Here is an 18,500-nt window from a genome sequence, read left to right on the forward strand (position 1 = left end):
TTGATGTTTAAACTTAAAAAAAAAATTGTCCAATAAAATTTGTAACATATTAGGTTTATTTCTTTTGGGTTCCTGAGTGAGGTGTTACATTTTACCTATGTTTTTCTCCTTCAAATTACTACTACCTTGCATTTCTCTGGATTTCCATTCTTTCTTAATTTCCTTATTTTTATTGTCATAGAGGGCAAACAATAGAGTGAAACTATTTTTGCAGTGAATATGGAGACCTTTACTTTGATTTCTTGGTTTGATCTGGTTTGCAAATTTTTTTTTTGAGGTATACAAATTTAGGGTTTTGTTATGCCTTGTTCACCATTTTTGGTAAATTTTCATCTAGGGCCATTATGATATATTAATTTTTTTCCTTACTTCGAATGTTTTACCTTATTCGTAAGCTCATAATTTTAATTGTCCGCTTTGTTGAGAAAGTGCCCAAATTTTTTTTTTAAATCTATTGACTCATGTTTGTCTATATTTCTAATATCCAAGTATTCCCTTTTATATTTAAAATTGGTGCCAATTGAATCAATCAAATGTTGACCAAGGATCTTCACAAGGCAATCGATTGTAAAGGGAGATGATTCCCAACCAAGGTTCATTTAGAAAGTCTGATGGAATTCACTTGCCAAAAAAAATTCGTTCATTGATGGACTCCATTGATTCTATTTACTTAGTCATTGATAGAAACTTTGAAGGTTTTCTAAAATATTTCGCTAATGAAATTCATTGATCGAAAGTTTGATGGAATTTGCTGATATCATTTGATGAAAGTTTGGTGGAATTAGATGAGAATATCTTCTAGGCCAATAAATATTGCTAGAAAAATGCCTTTGTTTTCCCATAACTATTGCTTTCCATGAAAATTCAAATTGTCCTTATCGATCTACTTTCTTTATGTTAGTTCCCTTCCTAGAGTTGATAAGAATCCCCGCTATTCTTATAGAGCACAACTTAAGATAAAACCATATTATTAAATTTTACCAAACTTTTGAAGAATATTTTTTTAATGTGTAGGAAGAAGAATGTATTGATAGGTAGGACAAAGCAAAAGTCAAAGGAGTTCATTTATGATCCGTCCAAGATTAGAACACTGGAATTATTTCCTCTGCAGCCAATAATAATAATAATATTAACTTAGTATACTAATTTTTTTTAAATTAACTAAATAATGAAAATTATTATTTATAAGAATTAAAATTTAGCAAAAATATTTATTTAATTCTTAATATAAAAAGTAATATTAAATTTACTATTTAAAGTTATGAAGATATTATTAAAATTTATTTTCTTTAAATGTTATCATTTCATTTATATATATTATTTTATTTGCTCATAAGAACATAAGACCTCAAGTTAGCAAGTATGTATCCAAACACCAAAACTCCACTATTATTTTTAGTTAACAATTTTTTTTATAATAATAATTATTCAACTTAAATAAAAAATTAATTTATTTTTTACTTTTTTTGATAAAAGAATAATTAAATTAAAGAAAAACTAAACTTTTTATATGATAATTTATAAAAAAAACACATTTTTTTTTGCCAAAAAAACTTAATTTGTAGGTTTTATACAATTACTTTTATCTATTCTGCTATTAGATTATACAATGTTATTGTTTATTTTAATTTTCAAATTGCTTAATAAAAATAATAATTAGTAATAATTATTTTACTCATTAATAAATAGATAAGAAGAGTCTTTTCAAACAAAATTAAAATTATATAATGTTAGACATCGTTTTCTTAATGTGAATAGATGTTTTGATCGTCATAAAATATTTTTATGGGTTTCTAAAGGTCGTTATGTAACTTTTAAAGTAATTTTATAGTGTAAGAAAATTTTTCAAGCAAAAAGTACAGGGGAAATCTCACATTAAAATCCTATCAACTAATTACATGTTGAAAAACTGTAATACAGAGTTCGTTGGGCATGGATGTAATCTCAAGAACACATAATGATGAGACAATAAATTATTCTTCCATCACACATGAGATCAAACAACATGAGTGCAAAACCTTGTTCATTACATTCATTCACACACATAGAAGTGATTCAATGTGAAATTACATGTTAGAGAAGTGCAATGTAGTGTTCGTTGGGTGCTCTCTATTGATGTAATCTCAAGTCTTAGTACAACTCCACTAAGATGAAAACAATGGCGAATATAGTGCAAGGGGATTGAGGCAAGAATCTATTGGGAGGCTTGATCGATCAATCATTCATTCATTCATATTTTCATGAAACCGGTCTTGTGCTATTGATCTTCTAGGTGGATACTTCTTTTCACCTAACAACATCTGACATTTTCTACTGCATGCTAGTTTGAGGTGTAGCCAATTTAGGTGAGATGTTTCGTCCTTTAATTTTTCTTGGTTCAACTTGAGATGACTTGGTCCCTATCTTTCTTTGGTCATTCAAGCATAAGTTGGACTTCTTGTCCCTATTATTTTGGGATCACCTTTTTCATATTTTTGGGTTCCTATTGGTGGAAGTAGGCTGTGCTTCATCTTTGTAGACATTTTTTTTTGTACAATTTCATATATTGATATATATATATATATATATATATATATATATAGTGTGTGTGTGTGTGCGTGCGCGCGCGCACGCGCGCACATGTGGAATTAGTATGGATTTTGTGTGCCCTCCATATATATACATATATATTGTGTGTGTGTGTGTGTGCGTGTGCGCGCGCTCATGTGGAATTAGTATGGATTTTGTGTGCCCTCCTCTTGACCTATGTGGGAGTTAGATCTTCTAGAGTTTTTTTTTGGTGTAACAACAATGACTTATATGGCTAGTTATGCATGGGCCCATTTCTTCTATTACAATTTGCCCAAGGTTTTTCTATTCTTATTTGAGTTTTCATCACATTTTAAAGGTGTAGTTTTGGAGATATTTTTTCCTTAAAAAATGGGTTTGTTTGGATATGCTCTATTTCTTTTGTAGTGTTATTTATTAATGCTTCTATATGTTGTCTCTCTACCCTCTCTAATATGATTTGGGATATAGAGGCAAGGTTTTCTCTTATAGATGTTAGGATTCTTCTTGTCATTTCTGGATGGGTTGGACTCTTTGTTCTTTCATTACCTTCCTCTAACTTCCCTATTGACATGGGGGAATATTCTATCAAGGTGAAGGTCTTCTTAGTTTAATGTAGCTCATTAAAGATCTTTCCCTTGGTTACTTGATGGAGAGATGGGTTAGATCATGGATTTTTCTTACACTCGCCTCTACTTCTATTGTCCTTGTTGAGGTAGATATATTTTACATTGATATGAAAAGAGTTTCTATTGGTTTACAGGGGTTGTTCTATTAGAGAGCCATTGATGAAAACATTATTGTCATTTTCGGTGCCAGTTCAAAACCTAATCTTAGGGCTAGGAGGGATATCTAATACCTTTTGTTTAAATTAATGGTTTATGTTGCTAATATGCATTATTTATACTACTCATAGGTTTAGAGAGCCTTTCAAAACCCCACACATAATGATGAGATGATAAGCTATGCTTCCATCTCACATGAGATCAAACAACAATGAATGTAAAAGCTTGTTGAAATACATTCATTCGCACACATAGAAGTGATTCAATGTCAAATTACAACAAAATGCAAGACCATGCATATTAGCTTATGAAGACAATTCGATTTAAAACAACATTGGATGTAAAAAAGTTGTTAAATCCATTCATTCATTCGTTTGCTCACTTACATATAAGTGATTCAATATGAAATTATATGTTTGAAAATTGTAATACAAAGTTCATTGGGCATGGATATAATCTCAAAAACACATAATGATGAGATGATAAGCTATGTGTCCATCTCACATAAGATTAAACCAAAAATATGCTCTCCTATACAAGAAAAAGAAAAACTTATTGTAGGTGCATGCTATTATATGGAAATAATTACATGCCTTGTGATCACATGAGTAATAGTTTGGAAAAGTGATTCAATATGAAATTACATGTTTAAGAATTGTAATATAGAGTTTATTGGGCATGGTCGATGTAATCTCAAAGATTGTGTTTGAGTTGGTGCCTAACGATGACAAAAATGACAAATAGAGTGCAGGAGGAGGATTGAGGAAAGAATCTATTGGGAGGCTTGATAGATCAATTGATCATTTATCCATTCATTCATTCATTAATGGGGCTAGTCTTGTGCTACTAATTTTTTGGGCACAGGCTACGCCCAATATTTGTTGTGTGGAGCTCTGATGAGGCCCTTGTTTTTCTGCTGTCACCATTTCAGGGAATCTTGTACTTGTTGCACAAAAAGTCATTAATAAATAGATAAGAAGAGTTTTGTCAAATAAAATTAAAAATACATACTGTTGGACATCATTTGCTTAAATCCCACATTAAAATCCTATATTAGAAGGGAAAAATATGTGATTTTCTTATGGCTACAAAGTTTTCCTAGAATAAAATAAATGGCTAAAAAAATTGTTTGGAGATGTGAGCTACCATATTCTAGTACTTATCTTTACTTCTGTTAGAGTAATAAAGTATTTTTTTATTAATTAAATCATATTGATTTAATTATTAAGTCACTTATTATCTCTAGTTTACTTAAGCTAAACATTAGACTTATAATGATTAATTCTTTTATTAATTATTATCATGCAACCTAGGTTAGATTCTTGTTAGGATTTTCATCTCCTTTTATAAGGATTGATCTCTTTTTAATTTATTCATTCATTATTGATAATAGAAATCCATCTTTTTGCTCATCAAGAATGTCTCATCTATGGATATGGCAATTTCCACCTCCATAGCTTATTGCTTCTCTCTTCTATAATAGGTGTTTGCATGTAGGTGATTCTTGAGAGTTGCAAGGTTGATCTTTAATCAACTTCAACATGGTATCAAAGCTCTAAATCTTCATTTCCCTATTCTATTTATGAGAAGTTTGGCTTGGCTTTCAAATCTTTATTTTTTCTTTCTTAGGGTTTCATTTTCACTTGTACTTGTACTTGTTGCACAAAAAGTCATTAATAAATAGATAAGAAGAGTTTTTTCAAATAAAATTAAAAATATATAATGTTGGACATCGTTTGCTTCACGTGAACAGATGGTTTGACCGCCACAAAATGGTTTTATAGGTTTCTAAAAGTTGTTATGTAACTTTTAAAGTAATTTTATAATGTGAGACAAATTTTTGGGATAAAAAGTACTACAGAAATCCGACATTAAAATTAAAATCCTATTGACTAATTACATGTTGAAAAACTATAATGCAGAGTTCGTTAGGCGTGCATGTAATTGTGAAAATACAAAATGATGAGATGATAAGCTATGCTTCCATCTCACATGAGATGGAACAACAACGAATGCAAAAGCTTGTTGAATCTACATTCAGTCGCACACATAGAAGTGATTCAATGTGAAATTACATGGTAGAAAATTGCAATGCAGAGTTCCTTGGGTGATCTATTGATGTAATCTCAAGGCTTAGTACAAGTCCACTAACGCCAACAATGGTCAGTAGAGCGCGAGGGATTGAGGCAAGAATCTATTGGGACGCTTGATCGATCGATCGATCATCCATCCATCCATCTTGTGCTGCTGCTGATCTTGGCTGCGTCCAATATTTGGCGTCTGGACCTAATTTGACGAGGCCCTTGTTCTCCCGCTGCCACCATTTCGGGGGAATCTCGTACTTGTCGCGCAGCAAGTCGCAGCTCTTGTTGACGAGAGCGTGGTCTCTTCCGCTCCAAGAGAAGTTGCTGCTTCCATGAGCAGTAGTGGTGTAGCCGTCGAGCAGATGCAAGTAAAGCTCCAAGTTATGAAAGTTGGCAATGTTAATGTTATGGGTGTCCTTGATGAATGGAGAGTTGTTGGGCAGAGGGAGCTCCACGCCCACGTGGAAGTAGGTCCAGGGAAGCCAGTGCAGCCATCTGGCGAGGAATCCCATGCGCTCGTTCATGAAAACTCCGGGCACTTTGGGAGCCACGTCTCGCTCGTTCACAAACCTCAACACCTTCACTCCAACCTCCTCCACCCGCTTAGCGAAGGCCAGATTCCCCACCCGGGGAGAGGCAAAGGAGAAGACGGTGACAGGAATATTATTCTTAGCGCAGAGCGTCTGTTTGATGTCATAAGCGCTCAATGTTGCCAGAGCCGCTCCCAAGCTGTGTCCCGTAAATGTAATGCTCAGATTGTCCATCTCCCTCTCGTACACTCCAAGCAGCCGTTCGATCTCCAAGACCACCAGATTCCTGGTGCTGATCATGTCCACGGCGCTGCCTACTCCAGATGATGAGTCCTCATGTTGACGCTGACGGACATTTGAAGTGTAGCAGCTCAGGAATCCTCTCTCGATCAGCACTCCATCATTCTTATTGTCATTGAGATCATGGTAAGGGTATTTTCCCGTCCTCTGACATGCTGTGTAGGACAGTACTCTTGCAGGTACAAGAACGTCTCTGAGGTCTTCTATCCACTCTTGGGTAGTTTGAGTTCCTCTCCATGCAACCACTATGTCTCTTCGCCCCAGCCTTGTTATCTCCTTCGCATCCATGCAAACTGCAATGAAACCTATCCAAACACCTCGGTTCTTTGCTTTCTCGCCAAACAGATGGCTTAGCACATCGGTATTGGCATAGATGTATTTGGTGACTTGGTAGCCGTTTCCAGACATGCCCATCCTTTCGAACAGATCTCTCTCACTGTGATAACACGTGCCGTAGTTGAGGGAATAGCTTTGGCCATCAAATGCGTCGTAACAAAGCTGTGCGAGATCTCCATATCTCAGAGCTTCGACTTTCAGAAGGGGATGGATGGGGTCCAGCAGATCCTTCCAATTCTGGGCACCTTGCACATCTCTCCATGATACAGCCATATATATATGTGAGTCTTAATGTTTCTGGGACGATAATAGTAATAACACAATGCGTTTGAGAGACAACAAAAAGCAAAAAGCGGAACTGGAATCAAACGATAGGATTAGGATGAGTGAATACAAGGTTTGAGCCGAGCAACATATAAATAGAGAACTACAGTGGCCAAAGTAGAACGCGTTTGAATCTTCCAACCAGACGTTCCCCTTCTTCAATGAATTCTGATTTGTCTCGTTCGTCGATTTGCTGTTTTCAAACCTAACGTTCAGGTGCCCGCGTTTATTCAAAATCAATAATATTCCTGGTGCTGATCATGTCTACGGCGCTTAAACCTTGAACTGTAAATTTAGCAAAATCAGCTACCACATTAAAATATAAATTATCTAGAGAATGGTACAAGAAATATGCAAATTTGTCCATATGCACATTTGTATCCATTGATCCACATCATAACAATGTGAATAATTTAGGCTAATCCTTTACTAACAAAGATAACAAATTGGGACAAGACTAAAACATAGAGAAAGTGAATCGACTTATAATGTTTCTAATATAATAGTAAAAAATAAAATGACACTAAAAATAACATTTCAAATTATTCATAAGAAACTAACACTCTTACATAAATTACATCAAAATATCTAAAACCGATGCTTCATAAATATTAAATTTGAACATACTTTTAAAAAGTTTTAACAAAAAGAGTTTAAAAAATATTAACTTAAAAATCGATGTATGAGAATCTTAGGTGAATAAGAGATGGAAATCAAATTAAAAAAATGGTCATTTGTTTGCATTCTTCATATTGAATTTAGAAGGCAAATCAAATTTCATCTATGATAATAAAGGTAGGTCCACCTCAACTCTCCAACAATGTCCCATGGAATGCAATGCTTGTAGGTTATGCACAAATGATTTAATTATCAATCTATTAAAATATATAAAGATAATTATAAACTACATATCCTGTGCAAAAATGAAATCTTTATGACTGGGTATGAACCTCGACCAAAGCATAACCAAAGGTGGGTTTCGAATAAACATTAAAATTTATATGTTTGTGCCATTATGGGCGCATTTTTCCTCTTTGCCACTGTATAGATATCTGGATTTGGTTAAAATGCTAGAAAAGAACATGTGTTTTGATGAAACATGATCTCACCTATTTATATATTAAAATTATTCTAATCTTCTTTTGTGTTCTATTTGATACCTACAAACCATTTCAATAACTTTTTTGTAAAAAAATTCCAAAAGTAGTATTTGGGATCATAATATTATCATCGAGACACCCTCTATGGTCCATGTTGATGAAGAGGTAGGTAATCTATAGTTCCTTGGACACAAAATCTTCCATGGGTTTTATCAATCTAAACATAAGCGTAGCCTATGTACTCTTTCTTTGGTCACAAACACAATCTAATTGGATTCTTTGAAAATTCTTGTATGGAATATTCCAAATGACATGGGATATAATTGTACATGACATGCATAATCACAACAAACTCCCTTATGAAAACCTCTTGCTAAGGAACCACTCATTGAAAAAATAGCTCTTGCTTAAAATAACATGGGTAAGATAATTCCATTTTCTTGAGGGAGTCTGGTTAAAAACACACCTAGCATTCTTCAATAGTTATCTCACTATCTAATTTGATAATAGCTAAAACTTAATTTCTATCTAAACAAGGATCTTTGAGTCTCTCAAGGGAAGGAAATGTTACTCTTTCTCACAATGCTCTAAAAGATTCAAGGTTAAGCATTGTTTCTACTTTTTCAAATTCTACATACATACTAGAATACATCCGCAGTAGATATCATTGGTCCCATACATTACACAAACCAAAACCCAATAAAATTACATGTTCTATCTTTCAAGGAAACGATTGTCAAAGGATACTTGATGGAGGCCTAGAGATAATAGGGAAAAACACATAGAATTTTAAGAGACATAAAATACTGACCTTAATGCCAAATTTTATCTATTTTTATTGTGCCATATAAGAGAAATTGATTTTTCCTCGTAATAAATTCTAGGACAGGGTTATACCTCTCACCACAAAAAATACAAAATCTTAGACATAACTCAATGGAGTCAAGTGATAATAGATGAAAATAAAATTATATTCATACATCAAATATATATTTTTCTACCTTTGATCATTCCAAATCATATTGGTCAATCCATAGCATAAAAATTTCTTAGTTTAGATTAAGGTAAAAATAGGTTTTATAGGGACCTAAAATCCAATAGTAATACATAAGGTATAAAAGAATAAGAGTCCAAATGAAAGTTTGTACTAGAATCTGAATAAACTATTAACAAATCCAACATCCAAAACCAACAACCAAAAAAAATCCACCTAAGGAGACAAACCAATAGAACAAAAAAATTAAAAAGACACTTTTGACATCAAACAGAGGCTCCGTGCTAAGAAGCAATGCATGATGCTCTCCGGCCATCACAGTATTCCTGTCAACATCTTTTCCTTTACCTCTCCCCATGTGGGGAATCTCACCTTTGCTGAGTGAGTGGAGGAGGTTGGAGTGAAGGTGTTAAGGTTTGTGAAGGAGTGAGACATGTTTCTCAAAGTGCATTGAGTTTTCATGAATGAGAGCATGAGATTCCTTGCTAGATGGCTGCATTGGCTTCCCTAGACCTACTACCACATGGGTGTGGAGCTTCCTCTACCCAAAAAATTTCCTTTCATCAAGGACACCCATTACATTTCCTACTTTCATAATTTGGAGCTTTACTTGCATCTAATGAACAGTTGCAAACTGTTGAAAGCAACATTAACAACAACAATCCCTTAATGTTCTCCTAGAGTAGAAGAGACCATGCTCTTGTCAACAAGAGCTACAACTTATTGCATGACAAGTACAAGATTCCCCAAAATGGTGGCATCAGGGGCCTCATCAAATTAGGTCCAGATGACAAACATTGGATGCAACCTGCATCTAAATGATAAGCAACACAAAACCAACCACCCTCAAGATGATGTTGAATGAATAAATAATATGATGATCAAGTTTTTTTTAGTGTGTAATGTTTAAGTCTTAGTTAATGCATGATGTTTAAGTCATCCTTCATCTAGCGGGACTATATGGACTACCTTCTTCTCTCTGGGTTCCCTCTTCTAGAACTCCTGGACTACCTATCTCTCTCTCCATGCTCTAAATGATGAACTCTATCCTACAAAGGTAGGCTCCCAAGGATCTCCTTGATCAAATATGTAGTAATAGGTCCTTTTGACTCAACATGTTTCTTAACACTATCATCCCCTCTATTATCTTCCTGAATAGGGTTCTCTGAATGAAACAAGGGAATGCTACGATGACTACCTCTCCCATGACCTCTACCACGTCCTAAGCTACGACCCCTAGTAACAGATCTAGAACTAGAAGCCATCTCTCCTACAACACCCTAACATAATAATGACATTGAAAAATCCATCATAAAACATGATGGCTAACTTAAACATAAAGCATGGATCTAGAAAGAAGGCATGATAAGTTTTCTAGTTCCATGTCCAGAAATTGTCTCATTTCAGAGTTTGTTGTGCAACTATTTGATTTCAAGTTTTGATGTCACTATAAGTTTGTTGTTTAATCATGTTGCAAGTTTACTAATTTCTCTAGTGAAGGCATACAATATGCCTAGAGTTTCTAGTGTTGAAACTCAAGCTCTAATACCAGATCTAACACCATGCTCGGGAACCCAAGAGAAATAAACCTAGTATATAACAATATTTATTGAACTATTTTTATTTTTATTTACTTTTAAGAAACATCAAAATAGAATTAATGTAGAAGCAATATAAACATACACATCAAATAAACATATGCAATTACAAAAATAGTTTCAATTCCTCAAAGGTTCCTTCACTTTGAGTCATGTTAAGAAGTTATAATAATTATTTTAAGTATCAAATACAATGCTTCATGATCATAAAGAAGTAATATATGCATATTCTCATAAGAAAATGCAAAGTACAACTAATACAATGTAAGTACATCCGTTGAACAACATCCACCTCACATGCCGCAGGGTATGTGAAAATAGATATAATTATGAGAATACTTGGTAACACATATACATCAATTGAAAAGAAGTCTCTGAGATAAGAATGATAAAGGCACAACTACATCACAAAACATACACCATCTAGAAATGTGAGGGGGACCCAAATGGTAAGAAGACACTACCTCCTAACCACGTGGTCACCTAATTAGGCTTCCACTCCCACTATGTAGGGAAGATAATGAACGATCCACAAATGATCAATCAAACATTAAACATTCCTAGGCAAGGAATCATAATAGCCAAAACTACCTCAAGGGTAACAAATAGTACTCAAGAAGATAAGTTAATCCAAATAGAAATAACACTCAATCTAATACCAACACTGCATAACAAAGCATCACACATAAACCAATAATGGATAAAATATCCAAAATCAAAAGATAAAGTCAATGAAAGATATCCACCTCAAGACAAAAGCCACATGTCAAAACTATAGCAACCACAAATCACTAATCACCATTGATGAAAGTAAATAACAACATTAAGTACATCAAAACAATAAATACATCCATCAATAAGTAAATCCAACAATTAGTACACCACCAAAGGTACAAACAAAATAAAAAAAAGAGACTTAGGCTACATAATAGGGAGTGTTATCACATAATAAAACTACTTGAGTTACCCTAGAATGATCTCTCTTGGAACCTCAATTGTTGAGTTACCCTAGACTAGTTACTCTTAACCTTGGACCCTCAACATGACACATGCAGAACTAGAAAACCCTCTCAAGAAAATGAGGTGAAAAAGTCATACCTCTCATTAGGTATCATCCCATTCCCATCCTTAGTTTGTATGAGAACTCAAGGCATGAGCAAGGAAAATATCTCTAACTTATCTTTTTTTAGTATGTTTCCCAAAAATATTAATTACTAAATTATCACTTATTACAAAACTTGCAATAGGTTACTCTGGCACTGACCAGTTTGGGTCCCAAACCCCTACTACAAGCCACTCCCAAAGACATGCACCTAGATAACCCCTCCTAAGCACATAAAATATAGTTGTGTCCCATACCACAACACCCATGATGATCAAACTCAGTTTGTTAATAAGAAACCCAAAAAGAAGTTGGTTCTTCCAACCCAAGCAAACAATAATTACTCATCAAAATAAATCTCATGTACATAAGTCTCATTTCAAGCATAAAATGCATCATGAAGTCCAATCATATACATATAATAAAAGAAAACACAAAAGCCTCTGATGTATGTCTTGTTAGCCTATCTAACCAACTCAAAACATTCACAAAACAAAAACACAAGACAATAAACAAACACAAAGAATATAAAGTCTAGTCACATGTTTTTGACAAATTAATCTCAAGGTTGAGCTAAGCCATCAAACATGGTTCTTCATAGAATGATAAAACAATAATATTTTGTAGAAGAAACTTCTCGTTCATAAATCCATACATGAAAATATACATAACTCGATTAAATAACAATTCCCAACTAACATATATTGTGAGAAATAAAATATCTAATAATCTTTATTAACCATAATTATTAATTTAATAAATATAAATTAATTTTAAACCCATGTCTTAAATTTCTACTTTTCAAGCTATAAATAAATTAAAAGAATCATAAATTAAAATTTATTACATTTTCAAATAATTTTAAATGTATGAAATATAATTTTAAAACTTAATATTATAACTAAAACTCATGTATAACTAACTAAATACATAACTAATTAAATAACCTAAATGATAATAACACCACTAAAAAAAACCCAACTCTTTATGGCTCATGTGCCCCACCTAGCTTTTTAAACTTTAACTGTCACTTTTTGAAAAAGAAAGACTATTAATAAGTGAGGAGGGAGGTGGGGTCCCATCTCCCACTCCCCCTCATTTATTACTAAATTAGTAAAAAGGTAAAGTGTTGCATTTAAATCAAGCCTAAATACATGGGTGTGCTTAAAGCATGCCGACCACTAAAGTTGTAACGTGATGGTGTAAGTCCCATTCTCGCCCAACAATGATTTTTGTTTGTGTTGTTAATTTATTATTAAAAAAAATTTATTATTATTATTTTCATAAAAAGTTTTATTAAATATATATTTATAGAAATCTACATAGGTATGGATTTGAGCATAATTTTGAGAAAGTCAACTTTATCTATTTAATATTTTTTTAAATTTAAACAAAAAAAGTACAAAGATATTTAAATCAAATTGTAAATTCAAACTAATTAAAATTCCAAATCAAACCCTAACCTCAAAATTCATTTTCTTGCTAAAATATTCTTGTGTAAAAATAATAAGAAAATAATTACATGTAACCAAATCTAGAAAAACAATCAAGATGAAATACATATTTTCAAAACACCCAATCAAACATAGAGCAAACAATAATTTCCAATTGAAAATGTATTCATGGGATTTCAAACCCTATCTCACACTGATGCTAGAATCTAATAGCCAATTAAATTCCTATTGTAACAAAAATCCTTCAAGCCACAAAAATTCCATTCTTTTCCAAACCCTAGAATTGTTCTCCAAAACTTGTGTGTGCAATAATGACTCGTAAAACACTCTAATATAGAATTCTAATTGATTTTTAGGGTTTTTGTCTCCATAGCTCTAAAATTATAATTATTTAATTAAATTATTCCATTCATGCACAATTAATGCACTTTTTAATTAAAATATTATTTTATTTATTTCTCCACTTTTCTTTTTTTAAAGTAATTTCATAAAAAGACATTTATTTATTATTTAATAAGTAAAGATAGCTTAAGTGCATTATTTAAATGCCACTAATTTTAAATCTTTATTAATTAAATAATAATGCTACACCATAATTAAAGTTTAATATTTAATATTTAAATCATTTTAATGTATTTTTCTAAAATAGGACACGATAATCTTGGTAATTCAGGGAAGTCGATGCCTAGTACCTACATCTTACATAAAAGACAAGCATGTACATGTATATGAATATATGTAGACTAAATAGACAATGATAGGGAGTCATACAATTCCTTTCCTTTAACACATCAAACATGTCAAATAGAAAGATAAAATAGACATGCACATGACACACATGCAAGTATGGGGTTAGTATCATAATAATCACAAGTCAAACATTGAATTCTTATATATAACAATGCATCATTAAAAATATGAAGTAATCATCATTAAAATATCATCTGGCATTGCTATGAAAGAAATCACATTTATTAATTATGAATCATTAAAGCATCATTAATGCACAAGAAAACATAATCATTAAACAATGAAGGAAATATAGTCCACTACATAATCATCATTGCTACACACACACACACACACACACACACACACACACACACACACACACACACACACACACACACACACACACACACACACACGCCTTTTGAATCCATTTTTGAGGTCTATTTTGCCTCAAGCTACTTTGAAAACTAGTGACCTCCTATTTTCTCAAGAAATACCTGAAAATACCAGATCTAATCTGTCAAATCCTCATTCTCCTTTTTCTCCAAATATTGAACAAACTACAACAGATCTAGCTTTGATACCATGAAGGATTTGAGAAAATATGCAAAAAAAATCCATGAAGCCCTTGAATACCTGCATATAGAAAATCTGTCACAGAGAAGAAAGACAAGAGGAGGCAAGGGTTTGCTTTGAAAAATATGCACAATTGTATTCTCAGAAAAAGAAAAGATACAAGATACTTAAAAATGATCTATCCATATATAGAGACTGAAACCCGAAAAGGGTAAACCTAAAAGGTACAAAGGGTAACCTAAAAGGTAAAATCCATTTAATAATTACTAAATAATTATTTTAAATGTGAATGCAAAAGTATATAAAGAAAAATCTAAAGAAGGGAGAAAATGTCATTTATTTAATGAAATTAAATTAACCTTTTTCTCTAACACCCCCCCTTAAAATGAGCAACAATGCAATTACAAAAAATATAGAAAGAGCAAGGAAACTACAATGCAATGTTGAAAGCAAACTTGGGTCTCAACATCAAGGCCTAATAAGGTACCCAATAGTAGAACTTCCCATCATGGTTGAGCCTTCAAAATTAAGCTTAAAACATGTCTCAGGGCCCAGGTTCCACACCATATTCTTCCTAGACAAGGCTTTGGAGTTATCAAACTGTGTCCCCACATGGCCCACTCTCCAACCAAAATCCCACTGCCTATCAAGTCTATCCAGGGGGTTTGGGGGGGTTTCCACTACTTGATTCTGCTACATTACTTTAGAAGTCTGATAGCCTGCTGCACTACCCCCAAATTGGTAGCATCTTTATCCCTAAATATTATGTTGTTTTGTTCCTTCCAGATTTCCCATGGAACATAAGGAGTAATTATCAACCATAAGTTATTTAGGTATGGGTGGGAAGATGGGCCATTCCAGTGAACAAATTTTTGTAGACCTTCATTAGCACACCATTGGATTCCCCATAAGGCAAGTGCCTCCCTTTACACCTCTAAGGAAAAAGGAAAGTGAATAAGAAGGTGTGATATAAATTTTGCGTCATGAAGATAAAGGACACATCAGTTTACAAGCTAACATCCTCTCCTTTTGAGATTCTCCATAGTAAGGATAGACCCATGTAAAGCCATCCACTATGAATTTTTTTATCTTTGGTAGGATCCACAGGTGCCAGACCTTTCTCCAATCTCCCTCGTCCCACCCCCACCCACAAGGCAACACAAGTAACACAACTAAACTCATATATTATTAAAAAAAGTGAAGTCATATATATGTAACACAATGTGAAAGGCATAAATAGAAGTGTTTTGATTTTAAAATAAAAAAATTAGTTCAACACATTTCTTTAAATGAGGTCCCGCAAAGTATATTTTTAAAAGAAAAAAAAAAATTGAAATATTAATACAAGCATAAATTAATAAGAGCTATTTGTATTATGTAAACATGTGTAATGTATGTACTCACTATGTGCAATTGCACAAGATGTTGATGTTGGATCAGCCTTAAAACATTTAAATTTGCATAAGTTGTACTTGAGACTTGAATAATATTTATATATAAATTTTGTAATTTTCTATTGACAATGCATAGATACATTTAGATTATATAACTACATATATAAAAAGAGCATAGTAAAGAAAAACCTTTCATGTGTGTATTCTGTAGTCATCCCAGTGTACCATCTGCATCCTTTCTCTTGTGCAATGCATCTATGATTGTCTCACGCCCATCCATTGAAATTGTCCATAATACCTTATTGGTGGGTCTCCCTTTGCATCTTTCTAATTTGATATTTTTTCCACAACCAAATGAGAATAGTGTAAAATCTTCTTTTATGATTGGTAGTCTTCAAATGCTAGTAAGCCATTTTTCTTGTTAGGTATGTACGTAGCCAGGTGCCAACTACATCGACAAACCCAATTGGATACTCAAAACCATCATCATCTACTTGATGACATATTACATTTTTCTTAGGTTCCACACATCTAGCTAGCCAATACTCAATGTTTTCATCATTGTCATTAGGTGCAATAACAACATAAACATGTCTTACAAGATAAGATAAAGTACGTGTAAATAATTTAATCATATGTATACATAAATAAATAATATAGTAATGACATGTAGTTGAATTATATTAATGACATGTACATAAATAAATAATATAAATTAAAGCATGATCACAACAAAATTTAATTAAATTGTGCATACTACGTTGTATGAGGTGTGAAATACAACAATAGTCTTTTGATGCAAATGTAACATTTGGGCCTTCATAAATACTATATCATCTTGAAAATGTGTGTTAGTAGGTGCTAATGATTTATGTTTCCAATCTTCAACCCATTTTGTATTCTCACATTCTTCCCATTCACCTGCAAGACAAAAATGACAAAAATAAGTAAGCTTCCTAGTCCATATAGTCCAAGTGTTAGAATCTGAACTCCTAAATGAATGCCATTTAGTTGACTTGCTAATTTTCTTATAGTTATATCTTGAAAGGATATTCTTGTCCTCAACTAGGCAAAAGAAACGTCTAATTGCAGAGTTATGACTTTGATCTTGTGTATAAATATTCTATAATCTCATGTGCATTTTTTGAATTTGGCTTTTTCATCAAATTTTAATTTCTCTCTACAAAGGGCTCTCTTCATGCATGCACCAATACCATCATGTCTTCCTTTACCATGTCTAGCCTCAAAAAACTCCACATATGTTGGATATTATTTTTCTTACGTGTCCTACTCAACCAATAGAACATTCTAAATTAGTGCATAAGTATGCTGAATTCTAACAGTATCCACAGATGAAATGGCCATCCAACCCATAGAAAACAAATACAACTAAAATAATGCAAAAAATTCTAGAAGAGGAGTTTGATATTAGCGATTTATCATCTCTACCTTGATGGAGCTCTTTAAATTTCAATGGATATGATAAGTAAAAATGGGCATCTAAGTCTTATTATGCAAATACTAAAAAAGATAGGAAGCCTCTATTAGGTAGAGTCATAGAAATGTAAACTCGGGAACATCCTCTCTTATACAAGATGTTTATAATGATATAATATATGTAATTTCATAGGAAAATCCACAAGAGCATGGTGTATGTAATGCCACAATTTCTAGTTTAGAGGACATTGACTCCTCACTTGAAAAACTAGCCAATCTTGGCATGGATCCAAAATGGGAATTTTTTTTTTTGCTGAGTGCTCTCATTTTAGGAAGCTACATGATATTTGTTAACTTTGACAAAAATGCTAGTGTATTACATGTTGAGGGATCAAAAGTTTCAACTAAAATTGATTGTTTCTACACTTAATGAGTAGTAATTATACTGACTTCCTTAGGATTAGTGATTAGGAGAGAATTAAAGAATTAAGGCTTAGGTATGTATCATATGAAAATTATTGTTTCTAAATATGATGATGATAGAGAGTTGGAATTCTCTTAGAATGAAAAAATGTAATCCAAATACTAGTTTTGGAATTTTAGAGTAAATTAATTAAGACACTATTAGAGGTTATACATGTTGCCTCATATTTTATGCTTTACCTATTTACTCAAAACATCTAGCTCTAGTACCATTTGATTAAATTGTTCCCTATTAAGGATCCAAGACACACATTCACTTGATTAAAAAATGTTTTTCTATAAAATTCAATTATCCCATAACAATTGCAGCTAAATACATTTTTATTCAATTATCTGTTAATTTAATTGTATAAATTCACACATTAATTTCCTTTCCCATCCAATACTTATAAAATCCTTTCCTTATCAATTCATAATCACCCACATACCATACTTATTTTCTCTTGGACGTGTCTATTTTCTTTACATAACACCCCATTCCTTTCATATTGCACCATCATTACAAACAATATTTATAATTGGTCCACTCTTCTGAGATCTCTCCTCCTTATAAAGTTTTGGCTACTTCCTTTTATTGGTCTTTAAATAGCTTCCAAATGCTCTAGCCTTTAGTGATTCCTTCCCTCCCATAGTTTAATTAGTTTCATATTAGATGGTTAGGTCAATTTTCTTCTTCACTCTAACTTGCTTTCTCTTGTTCCATAAATACACTCTTCACATTTAC

At 32.7% G+C, this 18,500-nt stretch overlaps 1 pseudogene; it reads right to left on the bottom strand.

Moving 5' to 3' along the window:
* Positions 1-5,430: 5,430 nt before the first annotated feature.
* On the bottom strand, positions 5,431-6,855 carry LOC149535185 (phospholipase A1-Igamma3, chloroplastic pseudogene; annotated as a pseudogene).
* Positions 6,856-18,500: the final 11,645 nt, after the last annotated feature.

Source organism: Cupressus sempervirens, chromosome 10, assembly GCF_028749045.1.
Source record: "Cupressus sempervirens isolate cs-2001-9-10 chromosome 10, ASM2874904v1, whole genome shotgun sequence".
NCBI lineage: Eukaryota > Viridiplantae > Streptophyta > Pinopsida > Cupressales > Cupressaceae > Cupressus > Cupressus sempervirens.